At 56.7% G+C, this 23,317-nt stretch overlaps 1 protein-coding gene across 2 annotated transcripts in view; it reads right to left on the reverse strand.

The window, feature by feature from the left end:
* Positions 1-23,317, reverse strand: part of ZNF423 (zinc finger protein 423) — a 310,193-nt gene that overhangs the window by 263,343 nt on the left and 23,533 nt on the right. Inside the window, exon 1 of one of the 2 annotated variants that reach the window (XM_066243235.1) lies at positions 21,678-21,750. The exons of the other annotated variant lie outside the window; for it this stretch is intronic. The gene's annotated coding sequence lies outside the window, so the exon portion shown is untranslated. Of the gene's footprint in view, positions 1-21,677; positions 21,751-23,317 lie in introns of those variants that run through there. 2 annotated transcript variants of the gene reach the window in all.

The raw sequence follows: 23,317 nt of genomic DNA on the forward strand, positions 1-23,317 counted from the left end.
CTGAGCCAACCGGCCAGGGCCATTCTAGTGTGTTTTAAAGACAATGTGCGCTGAGCCCAGTGCCCGGCATACTCTGAGCGAGCGACACGAAACAGGATTATTGTGTCTATGCCCCCGTGAACTCGTTCAGGGCTGGGATGTGTCCTGCAAATGCCCTTTCCGGGGACCCGCCTGCCTGGTCCTTCCCTCTGGCCGGCCCCGGGCCCCCCGGGCTGTCTCATGTTTAATCCCGACCCTCACCCCCAGGGTTATCTCCTCATTCACATATACACCTCATCTCATACTATCGGCCCCGCACAGGCTCGTTAACCAGAACCACGCAGCATATAAACGTGAATTTACGACGGAGGCCGGCTCCCACATCCCATTTCAGTGGCAATCCTGGTCCTCACGCGCCAGCTGTCCAACTGTGCCGGTGGGGGGGGGGGTGACAAAGCCAGGGCAGACTCTGTCATGCACGGCCACACAACCTCCCACACAAAACCCGGGTGGAGTGGCCCGCTGTGTGTGAGGAACAGGAAGGGGCACGCGGGGACCATGGCGTCAAGGACACCAGCCTGAGGTCCCAAAGAGGAGGGCACAGCACCTGCCCAGACTTGTCTGCTGTTTGGGGGGGAGGGGAGGAAGAGGGGTGTGGTGAGAACAGAACCCTACTTGCTCCCTTTTTTCCACTTTCATTTGAAGAAAGGCACCACCATCAAGTTAAAAACTAATATTTTTTTATGACTCCTTAACAACTCATCTTCGGTGCTAACATCCTGTAAATAAATGCCAGGACTCTGTTACACATGTGCTTTATCTTAAACACAAGCAAAGAGGAAACTGAGTCTCTTATTGAAAACTGATGTGTGTGTGTACGCATGTGTGTGCACGTGCGCGCCTGCGTGCGTGTAAGTGTTTGCATCTGGTTTCAGACACAGAGCTCAGCCCTCCCTCATATCAAAACCCTCCAGCCTTCCATGGGAATGAACCATAATGACCACTTCCAAACATTCTGTAACACTACACGACGTCCCAGGGGTCGGGGCAATCACAATACTTGACTGTTTCAGGAGTCAATACTTTTAATAAGTCTGCTGTGGGAGGGGGACATTTCATTGGTACAGACATGACCCCCAGCACAGCCCTACAGCCCACCCACCGTGGTTAGGAGGCCTTCGGGGGACCTTGAGCACCTCCACCTGGCCGCTGGTCCCACCAAGGCGGGCCTTACCTCATCTAAACCTGCCTGACGTTCCCAAGACTCAGACCATCGGGGGCAGGGGGTGGCAGGAGTCTCCCTGAACAGGGGACAGGGGTCTCTGCCTCAGGCCCCCAGGGCTGGCAGGGACCTGCCCAGGGGCACCACCCCTGCACTAAGAGTTACATCAACTCCCTTCTTTTACTTAAATACCTTTCCTTCCAGCCTCCTTCTAAGCGCCAGTGCTCATGAAATCACGCACACTGGTGTGCTAGTAACAATATTTCTAATAGGTATTAGAATAAACGTACAAAGTAACGTTTTCCTATTAGTAAAATAAATATATAGTAATGGAGGGGAAAAAACTCATTCATCTATGAACCATCTGAATCGCAGTAGGGTTCAGAAATGCAGAATGCCATATTTTGGGGGACATGGGCATGTACAGTGCTAGGTGACCTCTGATAAATAAACAAAAGGAAGGGGAGGGAAGGAAAGAGGGAGGAAGGGAAGAAGGGACCAAGGGAAGAAAGGAAAGAGGGCAGGAGGACCCACCCTCTTCACTTACTCCCTCTCAACCCAGTCATACCAGCCAAGTTCAGGGAGGGCTAAATGTCAGGTGACAAGGGCAGTGCTGGGCGGAGGATGGCAGGGGACACACCAACTGCAAACTTCCCCCTGGCGTGTGGCTCATCAGCCCACCACGGCCCGGAGCAGAGGAGCGGAAAATCGTTGACAGATACGGCTGCTTCCTGAGTGCACCCGGCCACCTTCCCGCACCAGGGCCCAGGCATCTGGGTCTCGCCAGCGTGGGCCCATTTCCCAGGCGACAGTTCCAGTACCAGCACCGGGCTGGGCTGAGGAGAACCAGCCTCGGAGAGGCTCGGAGGAGCCCCACCAAAGGCCAGAGCTACAGCTGAAGGCGAGCAGCCTGCACCCCCAGGCCCCAAGGCTGGCACACAGCCCTGGGAGGAGGCACGTCCCCCCCCGGGGGGGGGCACACCGAGCCCTTCCTGCCCCGACCACATCTGTCTCATCCCACAGCCCTGAGAGGCCCCACGCTCGCCAGCTGTGGGCCGCCCGTGGGGACCGAGTTCATTTTCCCCACGTCCTGTGATAATACTTGGCTGTGTTTATTTAACTCTCTGCTCTGGAGGGTGGAGAGATGGGCCAGGAAACGCAGTCTGGCTTCCCTGCGATCCAAACAGAGCGGCCCACACATCACGCGAGGACACCCACACGGAGACGCCCCCCCTTGCGCCCCCCGAGAAAACACATCTGGCCCGCTGCTGGCAGGGCCGGCCTCGGGGCCCTGCGGAGGCTGGTCTGGTGCACAGCAGGGTGGCCACGGCTGTGGCACACTCCCCCCCCCACGACGACCGCCCCACCCCCACCCCCACCCCCACCCCCACCCCCACCCCCACCCCGGGGCCAGGCTCCTGCCCGGCAGGATCTCAGGCCGTCCCCAGCCAGGTGCGGGCCTCACAGAGGCTTCCAGGTGACTCAGTGTGGCTTGGAGGTAGCAGAGCCACAATTCACACCAGGTCCCTCTGCCCCAGAGTGTCCATGACAAGGTGCCCGAAGCCCGTGTCCATCACATGCCTGCAAACGCAGGCGTGGCTGCCCTGTGCTCCCTCCACGGTGCACAGCCTGGCTCTCTGAGGGGTGGGGGGCCGTCTGGGTGGGTGTACACAGCCAGAAGAAACCACTCGTGCTCCCTGCTCTTATGCCCCGTAGCACCTGGAGTATGCTCTGGAGGGTGGTGACAAGGACCCCAGGGGTCTGAGGCTGGAGTGCCCATCCAGGACCCCAAGCTCACCTGTCTGTCCGGCAGGACCCCGCCTGTCCCCAGGCTCACCTGTGACACGTGCAGGCCCCCAGCCCACCGCTCACCGCCCCCACTGAGGGGCACCCACAGGGCCAGCCCTGCCGTGCCCCACCCCCTGCAAACGGCCCTCCTTGCACGCCCCGCGACCCTGGGGTCAGGCACACCGAAGTCAGTCCACCCTCGGGAAGAGAGCCACAGAGGCCCAGGATGGCCCGGGGGCACACGGGCAGGGGGCATCCTGGGGACCTGGAGAACTGCCTGGAGGTGGGGGCACGTGCCCGGGGTCAGGGCCTCTAGTGCACGCCCAGCTCCCCAGCGCCGTGCTCACTGCGCACCCTTCCTCACGCTCCTGCAAGAACGCTCGTCCATGGGTTTGGCCTGGGAGGTCCTCGGTCAGGACACTCCAGCAGCCAAGAGCACGGGGTCTGTAACCGGAAGGAGCTCGGCTGCAGCACTGACCAGCACGTGGAACCAGACGTGCCCTTCACTCTCCGTACCTCAGTTTCCTCGAGAGGCCCAGCGGGGCGATAGGACTGCTGCCCCCTCAGCCCTGACTCAGTGTGCGCACCTGTGAAACGGGAGCATCTGCTCGTCGCTGGGAGGTTGTGAGCACGGGGCAAGCTCTGTGTACGGCTTGAAGCACCCACGGGCACTCTGAGGACCAGGCTAGGCAGCAGAGCTCATCAAGGTGGCCCAGGGGCCGGGCACCAGGACGAGCCCCGTAACGCTCCCCGTTCCTGTCAAACCCTCACAGCCCCGCTCTCCCACCACGCGTGAGAAAACCAAGGCTTGAGGACGGTAAATGACTAGTCCAAGGTCACGCGGCTCCAGATGAGGAACGCCTGAGTGCAGCCAGCCCTGCCTCCAGGGACAGCACGCGGCGGCCACTCCAATTGCTGTTGCTCCTGCTGTTGTGCTCGTCACCTTCAGAACAACCTTCAGAGCGCCCGCCTGTGTCCAGGGCCTGCCACCACCCGCCCCAGCCCCTCTGTCCCCAAGGACCCTTCCCACTCGTGCATCCTGACGCTCCAGCCGGGGCATCTGCACCCCTCACCACCTTCCAGGAGAACGCTTTCCTGCCCCAGGACCTTTGCTGCTGGTGTCTCCATCACCTACCATGCCCCTGCCTGCCCTCTGCTGTCCAAGAGCACTTCCCAGACCTCTCCACCCTCCCCCTCCCCCGCTGGTTCCCATAATCCTCTGCCAGCGCCTCCTGGCTAAGCCGCCTGGACCACCAGGCTCCCCCCAGCTGTGAGCTCCCTGGAGGCAGCGCCCTCCTGGTCCTCCTCTATCCTCACTCGGTACAGGGCCCTGTCTCAGCAGGCCCCTGCTGGCTAATGTGAATTCACCCTAACCCTTTGCTTATTTTAACCTTTTTTAATCCCCTGGATTTTGCAGGAGAAAATTTTACATATAGGTAGGTACGCAGAGAAAAAAATAAAACCAACCCATAATGTTTCACTTGGAAATGCTTACGGTCTTTGGGGTGATGGGCCTTACAGACGCTTTCCACGCATTTATACCTTTTTTGTTTTTTACTGAAGTAGAATCCCAGGCACATTCTCACAGCCCTCGAGGGTGAGCAGGTCAGCCCTGCAAAGGGAGGTGGCCAGGCAGGGGCTGCAGGGTAATAGTGGGGCGGCCTCGAAGCCACACCTTAGGAGGGAAAGCAAAGGAACAAACATGCTCAGCCCAGGCGGCAGGCTCAGGGGGCCCCCAGAGCTGTCTTCAGGCGTCTGAAGGGCTGTCATGGGGAAGAGGGACCGGGCTTGCTTTGTGGCCTCCAGGGGTCAAACCAGGACGGACCAGCGCAAGTCACTACAGGGAGATTCCAAGAAGGAAGTGTGGCAGGGTCCTATCAGCAGAGGCTGCCAGGGAAAGCACCCCTGGGGGGTAGTGAGGCTGCTGGCACAGGAAAGGGACAAGCAGAACAAAGACCCCCCCAGGGAATTCAAGGCTCAGCTAGGAGAGCAGGCTAGAATTGACCTTGGCAGGCTTCCGTAAGGTCAAGGTGGCAAATGATGGCAGAGATAAACATGGAGGAAGGGGGACAGTGGGCTGGGGACACAACGCCACCCTGCCAGCCGGGCAAAGCTGCCACCCAAAGTACACGCTCGACTTCTGTTTTGTTCCCAGAAGGCCAAAGACCCGAATGTTTATCAGAATCATTGCAACTTTTTGCATCTCTCACAGGCCAGATCTCATCCTGGCACTGCAGGCTGGAGACCCCGGGTCTAACCGGGACCTCGCAGGGCAAGGACACTGAAGGCAAGCAGAGACATTTCAGGGCCAAGAAGAACAGCCATTCCACAGGAACAGAAGGGGTTAAGAGACGTGTTGGCTCTCGGCTCCACTCTGGGGCTGCAGCTGGCCTCCTGTCCCCCCGGGAGCCTGGTTCAGCTGCCCGGGTCCCCACCCAGCCTGCCCGCTTCAGCCACCCAGCCTGGAACCCAGGATCTCGGAACAGGACAGCTGCCCTGAGGCCGGCTGGCCACAGGCAGCCAGGGAGAGATTCTGTTCCCCACGCCCTGCTGAGAGCCATTTGCTCACTGGGACGGATGCCACGGGGCCGAGAGGCAGACCTCTGTCCCCCACGCCTGCCCCACTTCTCCGGCAGCTCTGGGCCTGCGGACAGGGAGAAAGCCTCCGGTGGCCCCATAACTGACACCGTGACCAGCGAGACTGTTCCCCGAGCATGTACACCAAGGACCAGGGTGGGTGCTCGACACGCAGTGAGTGGGCTTGTACCGTCCTCGCCTAAGCCTGGGGGGGAGTTTTACAACATCCTCACTTCACAAGTGAGGAAACCTAGGCTCAGAGAGGTTCAGACACTCACCCAAGGTCACAGAGCCAACAAGTCCCAGAACGAGGATTCAAACCCAGCCCTCGCCAACTCTAAGATCCCACAGCAAACCACTGGGCCAGGCACCCACACCCCCCCTCCACCTGGCTATGGTCTGTGGTCTCCAGGCACCTGGTGTCTGACTGCCTATGACAGGAGGGAGGGGGTGGAGCCATGTCACCAGTATAGACTGGGACGTGCTCGGCTTCCCCCACCTGTCTTACGGGGGTGTCACACCGCGCTGAGCAATGACTTACAATAAATCGGAGGGGGGTGGGGTTGAGGGCAGCAGCAGGACAGCAGGAGGAGACAAGGTCCCCATGGCCCTGGGGGATAACCTCAGGCTTGTCCCACCATCCCCCCCCCGAAATCGAGCATTCTAAGCAACTCTGAGATACCCCCACTCAAAAGCCTGGGGCCCCCAGCACACAGCGCTTTTCATCCAAAGCAATAAAGCCTGGGACATCTCGGGGAGGATGTGCTGAGGATAGTATTTTCACAGACCCATGAAGATAAACACACAGGTATTCAGACCTCAAACTCGCACGTGAGGACGGCCCGTACGGTGGGGCAGGACTGTGGGCGGGGGTGGGGGGTGGGGCGCTCTGGGAAGCTGGCCAGGTCGATCTGAGGCTGGTGACACAAACGTGGGCAGTTTATAAAACTCATCAAGCTGAACAGTATGACTGGTATGCGAAACTTCAATAATAAAAAGTTAACTTTAAAAGAAAAACGCTGCAGCACAGCGAACTGATGGGGAATCACTTCTGACCGGTTGGGAAGAGAGAGGAAGGGGCGGCAGGTGGGGTTGCTTCCACTGGTGCAGGGGAGGGCAGAGGAAACGGACACGTTCTTCCTCTGTGTGCACGTACGTGCGATTCCTCCAGAACCAGACACCAGGAGCCCGCAACCCCAGCAGCCTCCAGGGAGAGGTGGCCGGGGGCGCCCTGAGTTCTGTGTCTGGTGCTAGAGGTGGCAATTACTTTTTCTTCAAGTTTGTAAGTGTTCTGCTTAAAACCCCCCGCCACGCCTCCAGGGTGCCCAGGCTGCACTCGGGGCAGCAGGGCTGTGCCATTCCTCCATGGTCCCCTGCCCAGGCCTCGCCCTGTTAAGCCGCAGGACTCTGGAGAAGCTCCTGCCTTCCTGGACTCCTCTGTCCTGTGTGCACAAGGAGGAGGCCACGCCGGGTGTCCCCACAGGCCTCTCCCGCCCTGGTACCCGTGCTGGGTGTCCCCACAGGCCTCTCCCGCCCTGGTGCTCCAGGTGTCACAACATTGTAAAACCCAAGCCTGCAGCCCGAAGCCACCGTGGCGGTGGTCCGCTTCACCCCAATCTGCAGCCTGAAGTCACCGTGGCGATGGTCCGCTTCACCCCAGCCCATCCCGCACCCTGATCCGGGCCCGCTGGAATCCTGCCGGGCGGCAGGACATCCTACCAGGGCAGCATGACACCCAGCCAGGTGTGCCAGCCTCTGATATCAGCACCCTGCTGGGCCCTGAGGAGCCACCTCTCACCCACTTGGACCTCAGTGGACTGTCGGTCAGAATGCCCTGTGCTCCCCTGGAATACGGCCCAGCTAGACGCTCTGGTCTCCCTGGACTCTGGTCCTGGAGCAGGGGGACAGGGGAGACGGGGGAGGTGGGGGCACTCTCCCCCTCCCCCACCAGTGGCTGCTGATTCCCAGGAGAGAACGGCCACCCCATCCTGCTCCGTGTCTCCGAAGTTGCCCCGGGTCCCGTTCCTCCTTCTGATCATGCACCAGCTCCCCCTTGCTCTTCCCATTAAACTCATTTCTGTCATGTGCAACCACCGAGCCCGGGAGGACAGGACAATGGCGTGGTCCCTGAGACAACAGGGATGGCCCAGCATCGCCTCGCACCCGGAAACCCCCCCCCCCGGGAAAAGACCAGGAGCTCTCCAGGCAGGAGCCGGGGCTCCACACCCTGCTACCCACACAGACTCCTCGGCCAGTAGGGAGGAGGCCTCACTGGTTTTCCCCAGAAGCTGAAGGAAGACCACAGGACACTCCCTCACTCAAGGAAGGACACACCAGCAGGATGAGCGGAACAACGCCTCTTCCTCCGGGAAGCCCCAGAGCACTCAGGAAGCAGCCACACAAAGGAAGGCGTGAGGCCGTGCCTGGGGTCTGGCTGAGGGTCCCAGCCCGGCCTTCTGCCACTGGGGCACCTCCGACTCGGCCCACGACACAAGTTTCTCCGTCGCCGCCTGGACAGCGGACGTGATGACTGCCTCCCAGGGCCGCCCGCAGAGGTGCCCTGGCGTGTCGTGGCCCCCGGAAACCTCTGCCAGCGATGGTGCGGGCCCAGAGGGCGAGCAGGCACAGAGGTGCCGCCTTCCTCAAGTGGGCAGCCTCCGGCTCAGACAGGAAGCGGCCCTGGCCCTGGGGACGCTGTCGTGACTCCCAAATCAGTTCCTCCTAAACCACCACAGGATCGGGCTTGGTTGTACAGTTTGATCCAGAGAGGTCAATATTGTAAATCAATCAATCAATCAATGAAAGCTCTCACCACTTCGTGGAACTAGTAACCCATCTGAACCTAGGAGACGGTCTGGCCCAAGACGGGGCAGCGGGAGGAGAGCCCGCTGTGTGAGCAGGGAGCCAGGGGGAGGCCAGACTTCCCTGGGACTGTGGGTGGCCGGAGAGAGGGCTGGGGGCAGGCGGGGGCTGGGCCTCGGATGAAGCAGCCGCAGAACACAGGCCAGGCCTCCCTCCTGAGGCTTTCCGTCCTACGTCCGAAGCACAGACATCGGAATGCCCCCTCCCAAGCCACCTCAGGTAGAGCAGCATGCCGTCAGGGCCTCGGGGCCGCGGGGCCTGGAATCAGACAAACCCAGGCACACAGCTGAGTGACCTCAGCAAGCTGCCGCACCTCTCTGAACCTCAGGTCCTTCAACTGCAAAACAGGGGAAACAGCACCTACGTTAGTGGGAGAATAATGCTGCTCCATAATGTAGCCATTATTGTTAGTAGTCAAAGTGTTATTAGCCTTGCCCTGCGCCGCCACCCCTAACCACTCCTCTGCTGGGGGACAGAAAGGCCCCTGGGCAGCAGCTGGGTACAGGGTCTGAACAGGAAGTGACCTCAGAGTTTCCCCAACCCCCTGTTGAGCAGTGGAGCCCCTCCCCTTTCCAGGAACAGCCTCACGCACAAAATTAATCCATAAAAGAGATGGGGAGGCTGAAGCACAGAGAGGGGGTGTGATTGAAGCAAAGTCACACAGCACGCAGGGAAGAGGTCTGGACCAGCAGCGGTCATGGCCACAGCTCACTTAACCTGTACTCTGCTGGCCATGCCCGAGGCCTGCGGGGCCAACAGCTCACTCACATAAAGGGACGAGGAGGACCCAGACGACAGGGAGCAGGGGCACCCGTGCCGCCCGCCGCACTGCCGCCGCTCCTAGATGCCGGGCCAGCCCCGCCGTGTTGTGCGGGGCCAGGGCCAGGCCGGCAGGCCTTCTACTTGCTCTAAAGGAATACTAGAAAACTGGATTTCTGCGCAAATGTCCCTCAGTGTTTAGTGTTACGTTCTAACTCCAAACAAGTTTTCATCCCAAGCAGCCAAAGAAACAAAATATCCTGGCCCTGGACGTGGTCCTTGGACACCCGGTTTGCGACCTCCGTGACAGGAAGTCAGCGCAGGCCCTGCCTCTGCCGTTCGGCACTGAGTCAACACAACACCGGAGGCGTGTGGACGGAGGTCGGGACCCTACACCCAGGCGGCGAAAGGCCTACTCTTCACCGTTCATTCCGTGGAGCAAAACACTGCTTTCCCAGGACGTCCTTTAGAGAAGAAGATTCCAAAGAATTTGTGGTCAGTGTCTTTGTCTAAAGGAGAGACCTGGCGAACATCTCAGTCCTGGAAAAGGATAAATTAATAACCAGAACAACAGGGGCAAAAAATGAACCTGGACGAAGCCACGACTATGCTCAGGCACCACCCCAAGTACCGGAGGACAGTTGACAGAAAAGGCTTCTAAGAAGAAAAACAATGTCTAATTTAGATAAGAAGCTGCTAATATCCCCTCCTCTCCCCCACCCCCCCAAATATTACACCCTCACCCCGGCTGAGATCAGACGCTCGGGGTCTTTCCAGAGAGAAGCATCCACCACATTTGCCATCTCAAAATAAGTCGGGCATCTTCCAGGGACGAAACCTTTCAGCTGCCAAAGAGCTGGGACTCAGCCGAGGCTCTGGCCACCTGACATTCTGGGGGGGGGAGGTGTGTGGAGGGGGGCTGTGTGGATTCTGACAGTGGGCAAGGGGGAGTGTAGGGAGGCAGGGGAAAATTTACCTCAACAACTTCCCCTAAAATGCTGATCTTAGGTCTAGACAACAGAAAAGATGCTGCTAAAATTACTATGAAGTCTTTCCCCAAAAGGCATTTGGCTACATCTGATTTTAAAATGCACTTGCAGAAGAAGGCCCACTCTCCTGGCCTGGCCTGGGCTTTCAGATGAGGGCTCTGGAAAGGGGCCTCTGAGATTACAGACTCCGTGCAGAGGAGAAATGGAGGTCTGGAGGGGATTTCCCAGGAACCAGAGCAGGAATCCCGACATGGGACCAGACCCCAGCCCAGGGCTTTAGGTCCCAGAGTCCCAGGGACCACCATGCTGGGGTGGGGGTGGGGGACTCTCAAACATATAGTAGTTATAACCATGAAGGTAAGGCTTAGAGAATAAGAGGGAAATAAATGTAAAAACAAGACCATGAGGCTGCTCACGTAGCGCAGCGGTTTTTCTCTGTCCACACGCGCTCTGTACACGCAGTTTCAATCCATCTGTCCTTTGGCCTTGTTAGATAACTAAGTAGCAAAGTAGGGTTATCTCCACTTTTATCAAGGCCCAGAGAGGTTAGGACACTAGTCCAGGGTGGCACAGCTGGCAGTACCAGGACTTCTATCTGCCAACCTCGGCAACCTCAGTTCACACACAACCCCCCACCGCCTTCTCGGTGCTCCCACACCCTGGCCTGGCCCGAGTTCATCACACGGTCATGGGGAACTGTGCATCACTACCGACACTACCAACACCACCGACACCGTCCCGTCCCCTGCCCCGGCCCACCGCCTCCCCCAAGGCGCCCAGGGCTCAGCCTCGGCTCTAGCAGCCCTGGTTCTGGAACGCCTCTGTTCATCTGAGATCCAATTTCCCCACTCCTTGATGCAATGAGTCACATTCTAGCGTCACACCCTGGAGATGAAAATGCAGTTTTCTGGGCTCCACTCGTCCGATTCAGAAGCTTGGGGATGGGGCCTGGGAATGCACATTCCTAGCAAGATTCCTGGGGACGCGGAGCCGGTGCCGTCTGAGGCGGGCGGGAGCCTCGCGCCCCATGCGGCTGCTTACATTACAATTATTCAAAACTAAGGAAAGTGTGAAGTCAGTCGCCCCTCGGTCCCACGCGCCACCGTCCAAGTGCTCAGCCACCACGTGTCCTTCATCGCTGAGAGCCTGCCTGGACAGGCTGGCCCGGACTTGGGCGGGGCACGCAACCGTTGGTCATCACAGGCCTATCTGTGTGCGTATTTCAGAGCTGCCCACGGGGCGGTGGGCTCCGCCAAGACAGGGCCTAGTACTGTGCCCAGCTCACAGTAAGCCCACAATAAATAGATGTTCAATGGGAGAATGGATGGATAAATGGGAAAGATGTGTGGATGGACGGATAGATAGATGGTGAGGACTCTGGAAGGGACAGAAACAACCCCGAGTGGCCTAACCCCACTCTGGGGGTGCAGACCCCCATCCGCGGAAAAGGGAAGTTTACGCATCCGTCACCCCCCCCCCGATCTCCCTGCTAGAACACAACCCCCCTGACTCCATCCCATAGCCCCTATCCCTAAACATGAGTAGCAGAGGACTGTCCCCAAGTGCCGGATGGCCACACCCGGCCTGAGAGACAGCAAGCTGCCTTGGAAAAGAAAATCAGATCTCAAATGTCCTTACTATTTTGAGTTCCTGGATACCTAGCAAACAAGAGCTGACAGTCTGCCTTGAATAGCTCCGCTTCTGAGCGTCTTAAAGACATTTCTTTCCAACTAAGTAACCCAAATAAATTTAGCGACTCCTTTTTTTTTTTATAAGGAGAAATAATTAAAGAACAGATGGTGTTGCTTACTTTGAATTTTTGGCTCTAAAATAGATTTTTTTCGTGCACCTTGCTTGGAGTTCAACTACACCCCCCCCCCCAGCACGCCCCCCACCCACGTGTCAGAAAAGGAGACCAGCTCGCTAATTACCTGGCTGTCTTTTCCCTACAAGATCCCAATTTAAGAATCTCGTTTCATTCTAAGAAAATTAATTCAAAATGCCAAATAATTTAAAAATGTATTAAGGGTCCCCTTAGACTAGAAAGCATAAAAGGAGCTTTCATTTGTCTGCTAGAAATCACCTTGTGTCGCCAGATTGAAGTTGAGCTCTTAAGATCTGATCCCCCAAAAACTGAGCTCCGGGCCAAGCGATTGGTTCCATATGTCCAAGAAATGTTTCATTTAAAATATATGTGCTTTTAAATTGGTCTCCGGCCGACCGTCCCTGCGCTGCGGTCTCTAACCGCCTCGTGCCTCCCCTAACCTTCCGAGCCTTGTTCACCTCGGAAGAGGGACTCTTTCATTTGCATTGGAGGTAACCTATTTCCAGCCTCCCGAAGCCTGTTTCCCGTTCAAGGCCACTTTTTTGGGGGGTGTGTGTGTGGATTTTATAGCCTGAAATGGAATAAAATTTAAATTGAATAAAATGTGAGACCTGAACAGAAAAGAAAGGGGGGAAAAGAAATGAACGGGTTTAAAAGCCAAGCTACCCCAGACGTTGAGGAAAATGTTCTAAGAAAGCCCCACAGGGCGGAGGGGAGGAAAACAGACCACAGCGAGCCTGCCAAGTGTCATTTGGGGCTGGTTTTAGAGGAGAAACAGAGCCCGGGATGCAATGCAATTATTTAAATCCAGAAAGAAAAATGTTTGCTTCAAAATTTGGCAGCCAATTGCCTCCGATTCTTGTTTCAAATTCATTCCATGCGCGGGCGGTGGGGGGGGGGGGGAGCCGCCAGCCCAGAGCTGTGCAGGGACAAGGAGGTCACACCTGGCCTGGAGGTGCGGCTTGCAAGTCCAAAGGTCCTGGGATTTTTCTTTTTTCTTTTCTTTTTTCTTTTTTTAAATCGGTGACACTAAGAGTTTCGCTCCGAAGCATTGTGGGGAAGCAGGCAGTTTTCTTGAAACCACAGGTTGTAACAAGAGGACTTCTCTCTTCCTTTGTTTCTCTCTGGTTCTGTCTTTGTCCCCGACTGGCAGCCGCCTCGGCCCCACGGCCCCCTGGCCCCCCGGCCCCCGGTGTGGGAAGGCCTCGTCTGGCTGTCACTCAAGCGCCTTTGTGGGCTCCCCAGGCCTCAGGGTATTACAACCCCCCACAGCCCCAGGCCCTCAAAGGCAGCTGTGAGGTCTGCTTTGACATCCACAAAAGGGCCTCTGAAGGATGGACCAAATGCCCCGGGATGGTGTCTCCCTCCCCGAGAAATGGTCCCTCAGACAGCACCCATCAGCACCACGTCCCTGTTCTACCAGCTCTGCCAATGACCACCTCCCACCAGGGTACGGCAGAAACTCGGCAGTGGGGGACAGTGCCCAGCACAAAACTGGGGGTGCGCTTGGGCTGAAAGGTCATTCACTGGCCTGCGTTGCCCCTGCAGGACTTTTTGAAGACAAGCTGGTTCAGGCCAAGAGGACGCGGTTCCCACCGTGCCCCCACTGCAAGTGCCCGGCCCCGTGCCAGGCCCCTGCTGGGTGGGAAGACATGAGACTCTGGCAGTGAGAGCTGAGCTCACCCGGAACCTGTCGTCTTCCTGCCTCCCCTGCTCACCCCTCTTTTCGCCCACCCCTCATCTTTCTTTGCTGAATACTAACCAGGTTGCTAACAGAGTATTCAGTCTCACCTTCCGGGATGAGACACTACCGCTGCCCCCATTTAACAGATGAGAAAACTGAGGCTCAGATCGGTTCCATGACTTGCCCAGTTTAGCGATCTGCAAGCCAGCCTGTCACCGCTTTTCCTGAGATGGGAATGGAACCTCAACCCCTCGATGACCGAGACATCGGACCCTCTGCCAGCACGGCCTTGCCCTGGGGTGTGATCCAGAAGTTGGGAGCGGCGGCCCTGAGTCATCCGGCTTTCTCATCAGGCCACCCTGGTGACTAATGACTCCAGGCCCAGCAGAGAGGCCCATGGTGGTGGGGGGGGAGCAGGCCCGCCATCGACCTTGAACTTAAGAGGCTCCAAGCTCTGACCAGCGTTTCGCTAATGGGCCAGGAGTAACCTGAGCTGGCCCTGGATGGAAGCTCAGGGCACTATGGCTGGCCCGGCTGCTGGCAGGCTGGCGTCCCCACCTGAGTAACGGCCTCGCTTCAGCCCCACCTCTTCTGCCACAACAAAGCCCTCCCCACTTATCAGGCGCTGACTAAGTGCCAGCACTCTGCCCAGCGCCTGACACACGTTATCTTGTTTCATCTCCGCTCCCGCGCAGAAAAACAGGCGCTCGGGCTGCCCTCTCGGCGAGGAAACCAAGGCTCCTGCGGGCGCGGGCGCGGGCGCGGAGCGGGCGAGGGCGAAAGCGCGGGCGCGGAGCGGGCCGCCTCCCGCGCGCCTCCGCCCTTCGCCAGCTCTGTGCTGCTTTCCCGAGGATTCCTGGCTGGCATGCTGAGGAATTGGTTACTTTCCTTTCATCTCAGTATGTTTCAAAACTTCCTCTGCAACACCCCAAAGGCAAGAAAAAGTTGCAACTTGATAGAAAAAAAAAAAAAAAAAAAGGTTAGGGAAGCGCGCTAACAGCATTATGGGTGATGGGGAAACGTTGCACACACAAGCACATGTGTACACGTGGGTGTGCACACACCTCAGCCTTCGTCTGCTGTGCATCTGGGATTTTGTGACGGTCACACAAGTAAGAACCCGGAAGGCTCACTTTTCTCACCGAGGGCTTAGATCCTTAGTTTCAAGCTGGGCAAAAGGCCTCAGACTCCGATTTCTCCCCTATCTTGACTCCAACCTACCCAAGAAACTCCTGAGGCTCAGCCGGACAGGTTCCTGCATGTCTCCCCCAGGGTCGTGCAGGAGGAGACTGGGTCCCCTCTCCCAGGTGAGGACGCTGAGCCTCGCAGGGGTGAGGACCACACCCAGTTTCCCACCCAGGTAAGCCTGCTTCCAACTGGCCAGCGGCCAGCCACTGCAGCCCTAAGGGAGGACTAAACGGTCCTGGACCAGGGAGAGACCGGCAGACATGCTACGCCGCCCAGGGCACCTGAGGGGCGGGGAGCACCGGGCCAGAGCCATGGGCCGCACCAGAGCTCAGGGTAAACCCGGGACGGAGGCCCCTGCCCCGTTCCAAGCCTTCCAGTCCTCAGAATTCCCGGCTTCCTACGGCACAGGAACGCCTCTGGGTCTCCGGCACAGAAGGAAACCTGACCCTTCGCTTTCTCTTCCTGAACCCCACCTTTTCCGGCAGACACAGAGCTGCCCGGAAAGGGACACCCTCTGAGGGTGCCCCGTAGCAGGCGTGCTGAGACGCTGAGACTCCGAGACTCCACTGGGCTGGCACCCTCCCCCCTCCCCCACCCCCCACCCCGGATGGAGAAGAAACTCGTGGCAGGGTTTTTAAGGCTCGAAATAAAGTTTAAATATTACGTGGAAATTACTAAACAAATCAAATCACTGTTAAGTGGATGTCGTGGGCTTCCTCTAGACAATACGTTTAATGAAGATTATTGTCCTCCTGGTTATAGTTTCAGATTTGCATTTTATTATCAGAGAACCACTTATGCATTACTCCAGGATTTTCATTAGGTAAATAAATTTTTATGTGGATTTCATTATATTCCCTTGGCTGAAATCCTGATCACTTAACAGCAAGAAAACTGCTCCGACATCCTGTGTGTCAATCAGGATGTAACTGTTTCCTCTGGTTGTTGAAAAGGACTTTTTAAAAAATCTGATGTTGATGGTAAAAAAAAAAGAAGGAAGAGAGACGGGGTGAGAACTCCGGTCGCTGGACTGAAGCACGCACACATAACGGAAGAGGAGCCGTCTATCTGAAAAGATGCCGTTTCGTAGAGGCACAGGACCCATAAAGCGCGTGTTGCGATGTTCTGCAGCTACGGCTCGTACACAGCTCTTTCCCTGGCGTCTTCTCCAGCCTGCTTTGGCCACTCCGACATCAACCGGGGCAGTACCCCTGGCCCTCGCAGGACAGAGGGGGAGGCCGGTCCTTGGAGAAATAGAGTTGAAAGAAGCAGGCTTTGGGAAGAGGCAGGAAGGAAGACAGTGGGGGTGGGGTGGGGTGGGAAGGGGGGGTAGACATTCCTGGAACCACAGCCATCAGCCGGGGGAAAAAAAAAATCTTTTCTAAGAAGTCTAATATAAAGCAATTAAGCTAATTGGAATCTAGATTGTACCGGTGCCTCCGGAAACTTGAGACCAGGGGAATCTCCTTGAAGGTATGAATGAGGGAGGAACCGAATGAATGAAGTGACTAAAAACAGACCCTCGTAGCTGGGTCCATTCCACCCGGCCCTGTGAGACAGGTGCTTCCAGGGCTCTCTTTTCTGTGGCCCAAGAAGGTTTCAGGAGAATCGGCTAATAATAAAGATCCCTGCTTATTTTAAAAAAAAAAAAAAAAAAGGACACTGTGTGCCAGGGACTGGGGCTGAGCGTGATGCGTCATGGATGGCACCCGCCTCCGGTCCGTGCAGCCCAGAGGACCAACAGAGGGCCTTCCGAGAGCGAGCGAGGCTCCATGTCGTGAGGCTGCACCAAACGCCTCCACGCAGGCTTCCATGATGATGGCCCTAGGGTACCTTAAACCTTAGCACCTGCCCGGAATCGGGATTCCAATGTTGAGGTCCCATTATCAGCCCTGTCCCTGATTATCTGCATGATCTAGGGAGCACCCAGAACCTCCCTGAGTCTCGGCTTCTTGTCAAGGATAACAATGCCACCAGCTCCATAGGGTGGCCGTGAGGCTGAAAGGGCACTGACTCAGAGTGGGAGGAAAGATCCACAAACCGCATCTCCAAAACAGACCGAGAACTCCTAAAACTCAACAACAACAACAACAACAAGCAACTAGGATAGTCCTTTCTACAAAGAAGTACACCCACGGGCAATAACAGTACATGAAAAAAAAATGCTCAATCTCACTGATCATCAGGGAAACGCAAATCAAAACCACACTGAGGTACCACTTCACATCCATTCAAACGGCTGCCACCAAAAACAGCAACAACAACAACAAAAACGACGACGACGACAGAACATAACGCTGGCGAAGACGTGGAGAAATCGGAACCTGCGCACTGCTGGGGGGAATGCGAAACGGTGCAGCCACTGTGGAAAACAGTGTGGCGGCTCTGCGGAGAATTAAACACAGAGCTACCATTTGATCCAGCGACTCCCCTTCTGCATACACTGAAAGGAACAAAGAGGAAAAGTGATTTATACACCCGAGCTCATAGCAGCACCATCCACAACGGCCAAAAGATGGAAACCGCCCAAGCGAACGTCGACGGATGAACCCATCAGCAAACCCTGGTCTCTCCGTACAGTGGAATATTACTCAGTCTTAAAAAGGGAGGGGGAGGGTGATCTCTCTCTGGGTGATGGGGATGCAACAGAACTAAATGACAAGATAACCTGGAAATGTTTTCTTTGAATATATGCACCCTGATTTATTGATGTCACCCCATTAAAATAAAAATTTATATATATATATATATATATATATATATATGGGAGGGGGATTCCGACACAGGCCACAGCAGCACGGATGAGCCTTGAGGACGTGGCGCTCGGCTGAAATAGCCAGTCGCTAAAGGACAAACACTCTTTGATCCCACTGACATGGGGTGTCCAGAGAAATCAAAATCACAGAGACAGACAGACGGGAGAGTGGTTGCCAGGGGCAGGGGGCCGGAGGGAAATGGGGAGCTGGTGTTCAGTGAGGACCAAGGTTCAGTTTTACAAGATGAGAGGAGCTCTTCAGCCGGATGGTGGCGGCGGCCGCCGCCCAACGGTGTGAATGCGCTTAAGGCCACCGAGCTGCGTGCTTAGAAACGGCTAAGAGAGTACGTTGTGTGTTGTGCGTACTTGACTGCGTTAAAAGAAAGACTGGGGGGAAAAAATGAGCAAGAGCTAAAGGAGGACTACCTACGATGTCCAGCGGCCGGGACACGGTAAGGGGCGCTGTTATCGCTGAACTCCAGGGGCTCGCCGTTTGGCAGTTTTATTCACTTATTCAGCTGTCATCAACTTGCCAAAACTACAGAGGCTCCAATTCCAAGTTGTTGTTGTTTTTGTTTTTTTAAGGGCACAACCAAAGCTCCTCAACCTGCCACCCTCAAGTGAGTCACCTGTGATACTCAAGCCAGGGGCTTGCCGGAGCATTTCTCTACGACCTCTGCAGAGGCCTGGAGGTAGGGAAGCTGAGGGGGCAGAGCCGGAAGGAGCCGGAAGGGAGGGTTTCCCAAATGTGAGAGCGGTCTTCACGAGGGGAAAAGTCAGGGCGGGGGGGGGGGGAATCTTTATTTTCTTCTCCATAGTTTTGTGTATTATTCTCATCATCTCTGATTGCGGAGGAATGTATAATGTTAAAACCTTTTTCCATTCTGTAAAGAAAATGAAAATGGTAACTGTCAAGCCTCTCTCAGAGCTTATAATAAAGTCCTATAATAAAAGAGTTGCCTAGGACAATAAGAGCTGATTAAACGTCCTTGCCCCCTGCCCTGCGATCAGCTAACGGGAATCATCCCCTTCTTCTCCCCATCACCGGCTCAGCTCCGGGCCCCCTCACCCGTCCTGAGACACCCATGCATGCACGCTTCTGCTCAGGGGCTGCGCAGGTGCTGTTCCCGCTGCCTGGAGAGGAGCGTGGCCTCCTTCACTCCAAGTCACCTCCTCCATCAGACCTCCTTCTCAGTGAGACCCCCCCCCCAACCCACGCTCACACTGTCCCTTCCCGGGCCAGCGCCCACACAGCTCCTCCTTCCTTGTCTCTCTGGGCCCTGGTCACTAACATCCCACACACAGGGCTCCCCACCCCACCCCTGACAACAATGGCCAGAACGTCAGCCCTAGGAGGGTGCGACTGTTGACATTTTTATTCACTGAATGCCCAGAGCCCTAGTCTGCCACTTACAGGCGCACAGAAATAATAGATTGGGTGGATGGAGGATGGACGGATGGATGGATGGATGAAAGTTAACTTAAAATCATCCTCACCCACTCTCGTAAAGCAGCCCCAAGAACATCTCGTCCACACTTTCTTAGTAACCCAAGGTTAAACTGCTGGACAGAAATACACGGCCTCTTCTCCAATTTAGACTGTTCACTAATAACAGTGGCCTCCTGCCCACGGACATTAACAAGAGCACCATGAGATGGCCCGTCTCCAGGGTCCTGCCCCCGCATTCCAAGTCTGGGGCATTTTTCTTAAAGAGCATTTATCACTCAATCAAGCCACCCACCCTGCCAACACCCTGGTGAACACCACGTACAAGAAGCTCGGCCATCGCGGCTTAAAATCTGAACTTGTCCTCAAATATCTCCTGTTTATCTTGGGAACAGTCGACATGAATAGTCCGTTTGTTGGAAGAACATAATATTTTCCTTGGCTTTTAGGCAGCAGTCTGGCAAATGAGCTTCCCCATGTAACTTTCTGATGGCTTTATGCAGTGCAGTTAATTAGAATTATACAGACATGTTTATAGAGGTTTAAATGAAGCAGAGTTTGAGTTTGTGAAAATATATATAATTACTCACACCGACACTTCCCACTGGAAGAGAAAAGGCGAAGTAAGCCAGGGCCCCAGCAGCACCGGCAGGCGCGGGGAAGGCGCGGGGAGGGCACGCCTCGCCGACTTCCCCGGCTCCGCTCTGGGGGCCATGGGCAGACGGGGCCCTGCTGGGGCACCCTCAGCCCCAACACCTAACGCTTTGCTCATTAGGCTCAGGGTGCAGCCAACGCCTCCCCCGAGGGCCCCAGGGGTGGGCACAGGGGCAGCAGGCGAGGCCCGCATGACCCGGGGACACACCCACGGCCCCGCCCGTGCACAGAGCAAGTCCGCAGTCTGGGGTACAACCAGCCACGGAGACCCAGGGGCTCTCGCCACCCTGACCCTTGTGGAGCAGTAATGCTGGGCAGCCTGGGGACCCGAGTTAGGGAGAGCTTCAGAGCGAAGCCCTCTCTCCCTGTGTGACCCCCACTCGCCCTCCGGGTTGCTCTCTCCGGCCCCCACTCCCAGGCCCATGGTGACAATACAGCGTCCACATCGTGTGGGCGTGTCCCAGGGCCCACTTCATCTGACACACCTCCTCCCCGCTTCCCCCACCTGACTATTCCGGTCAAAAAATTCCTCAGAATTATTCAGATTCTTTATCTGTAAATTTCAAAGAACCACGGCCAACCCTCTCCACCACTGCATGCCTAGAAGGACCAGCCGGCTCCCGCATCAGCCCGACGCTCTGGCCGGAGCAAGACTGAAGACTGAGCCACTGAAGTCCTTTCCCAGGACGGGGCGGGTGGGCGTCCCTGTGATGGACGGGCCTGCTGTCTCACGGGCAGTCCTCGGGGCAAAGCAACACTACCCGTGCGGGCAAGGGTCAGGTCCAGACGTCCAGACAGCCAGGCGTGCAGCCATCGTGCCCACTGGCTTGAGCCACTGGGCCAACCAGCCAGCCAACCAGCCAGGCGGACCCCCGGCTCCCGTCCTCCTCTGCCGCCCCCACGGGTGCCCCGCTGTGGGTCCCACCTCCCGAGGCAGAGATTTTTTTCTGCAGAACTAGCCTTAGGAGAAGCCATTGCCAGCAGCCCGGTGGCTGTCAAGAGAAAACAGGTCCATAGGTCTCTCTTCTCCTTTCGTCTCTCCTCGTCCTCAAAGAGTGCGGAACACAGAACGGAACTGGGGCTCCAGGGGACGTGGGGACAGAAGCAGAAAAGCAGAGGAAGGAGACCAGGAGATCGGGAAGGACCTGGCCTGGCCGGGAGCAGGCCCTCCACACAGCGCGCATTCGCTGAGTGTCTCCTCCGCGCCACCGGCTTCCTGGGTCCCTCCTTCCGCCCCCTGGCCGCCCTCTCTCCTGAAACCTGGGACACAGGCGTGGACCAGCTGAAGCCAGTCCCTGTCCAGATGCAGCTGAGAGTCCAGCACGGAAAGAAGGCCATAAACTAGGAAACACGAAAATAAATTCCTACCGAGAATAACTAACATGAGAGAGAGAGAGAGAGAGAGAGAGAGAGGCTAACAGTGGGGGGGGGGCTCTTTGGGGGGAAGGTGGTCAGGAAAGGGGGCACGGAACTTCAGCCCGGAAGGATGAGAGGGAGTCAGCCGGCGGGAGAGGGGAGGAGAGCCTCGGGTGTGGGGACGAGGCACAAAGGGGCAGTGCCACCCTACAAGGTGATGAATAGAGGGACAGCTGTCAGCAGACAAGCCGAGTGTCCCAGAACCTGGCATAGAAAGAGCCGCAGGGGCTGGCACAGGCCCTCCAGAGCCCGCCTGTCCCCACACCGCACTGGCTTCCTCCCCGGGAGCCTCTCCACCCATCCTTTTCTTGCTGACCCAACTCAAATTTTGTTCCGATATGCCTAGAGGTCACCAGAGCCAAGGACACCTGGGTTCTCGAGAGCCACAGGGGTAAGGCCTCTATCTCCCCCAGCCCGTGATTGGTCTAGAATGTGTCAAGGAGACACAAAGGGGGTGGGGCAGGGGAACTGCAGGGCCATTTAGGAAAGGATACTTCCTCTAATGACAGGCCCATGTAAGGGAGTTTCTCACCTGGTCTTTTGGACGTTGATGTGTTGGGGGTATGATGTCTGGGATCACAACAGCCATTTTTTCACCATGAGGAGACAAATCTAAGGGCAAGAGGCAATGTGTTGAGCAAAACAGAGCTGAAAGATGGAAGCAAACCTAGGTCCCCGCAGACAGCACAGACAGCGTGGGCTACTCCGCTCAGAACACGGTAGCCACTCTCCCTGCAGACTTCTCGTCCCTATGAGATCATGCATCCCCTGTACGCTCAAGCTGTTTTGAACTTGGACTCTACGTCTGGCAGCCCAAAGCATCCCAACTCCAACGGACAGGGTCCCTTGTCAGCCAGCCAGTTCCATCGAAACTGAAGGTCTGGCCTAGCTCCGTGTTCTCCCTCCTTCCAGAAGAGCCTGCAGATTTCTCTAGGCCACTCCCCGACGAGAGGAGCCCCGAAGCGGCAGAGATGCAACCGATTCCGTCCCCCAGGGAACCTCACGAGCTCGCGATCTTGTGTGTGTGTGTGCATGGAAGAGGGGTGTAGCGGATCAAGTGACTCCTGTTGGAGCAGTCAAACAATCAAAATACAAATCTTAAAGATTAGGGCGAGGGGGGAGGGGAGGAAGTTATGCTAATGACACCATCAAGCAACAAAGAGTTAAAAAAAAAAACACTTCAAAGTGTTTGCCTGAGTCCCCTGTTTCCACTGGAACAGATAGAGGGGTTTAAGGTGACGATGGACTGTCTCTGCTCATTTTATCTTCTCTTTTTTTTCCTCTAGGAGGTGGGGACAGTTCCCTATTTTATAGTTGGAGGACCTACACTGTCAGCAAATAAAATCACAGCCTAGGAGGGCAGGCTGCCGCGCCAGGAGGCCCGAGTTCAAATCCGACCTCCTCCACCAGCCACGTGACCGTGGGCCTCAGAGACTCAGTGTCCTCATCTGTCCGATAACGTAACCACCGCTTAGAGCTGCTGTGAGGATGACACGCCCGGCGTGGGGTTTCCACCCAGGACCGTCCATGCCGAGGGCGCTTGTCCTCAGGGACACGCCCGGAGATACCCAGGCCACGGGGCGGAGCCCTGCGGAGGGCAGACATGGCGGGTACTCATCGACTTCACCCGCCCGCTCTGTTGTGTCTGGCTTTGCCTCCTACAAAGCAGAGGCTCCAGGAAAGCCGTCCTAACACCCAAGGGTGCCGGGTGCCGGACAGGTCAGCTGCAGGGGAGGGGCAGCTCCAAGTCCAACTCCGGCCGGATCCTTGGTCAAACCGTTACCTTACCGGACAGGTTATCATGAGACACCCCCCCACCCCCACCAAACAAGCAGATCTAAAAGGCGTTACAATCAGCTAAAAAGTCATCCTGGGCCAGCCGAGCCTGCTGACCCAGCGGGGCGATGCCGGTTCCGTTTACAAAACAGTCTGAGATCATGAGACAGCGCCTGTCTTCTGGGGACCGTAGGCTCTGAAGGGAGTCGCTAAGGAGGAGGCCAGGAATGTTCTCAGCAAAAGCAGGCTCTTGGGGACAAGGGTGTGACCCCCCAAAGTGACTCCTTTTCCACATCTCCGCCCCCAGCCAATACGGACATCAGGAGGCCCGGAACCCACAGCCCCTCGGGCAAAACCAGGGGCCCCGGGAAGCACCTCACATAGGAAGGGCCTGAG

The sequence above is a fragment of the Saccopteryx bilineata genome, chromosome 9 (assembly GCF_036850765.1).
Source record: "Saccopteryx bilineata isolate mSacBil1 chromosome 9, mSacBil1_pri_phased_curated, whole genome shotgun sequence".
Taxonomy (NCBI): Eukaryota; Metazoa; Chordata; class Mammalia; order Chiroptera; family Emballonuridae; genus Saccopteryx; species Saccopteryx bilineata.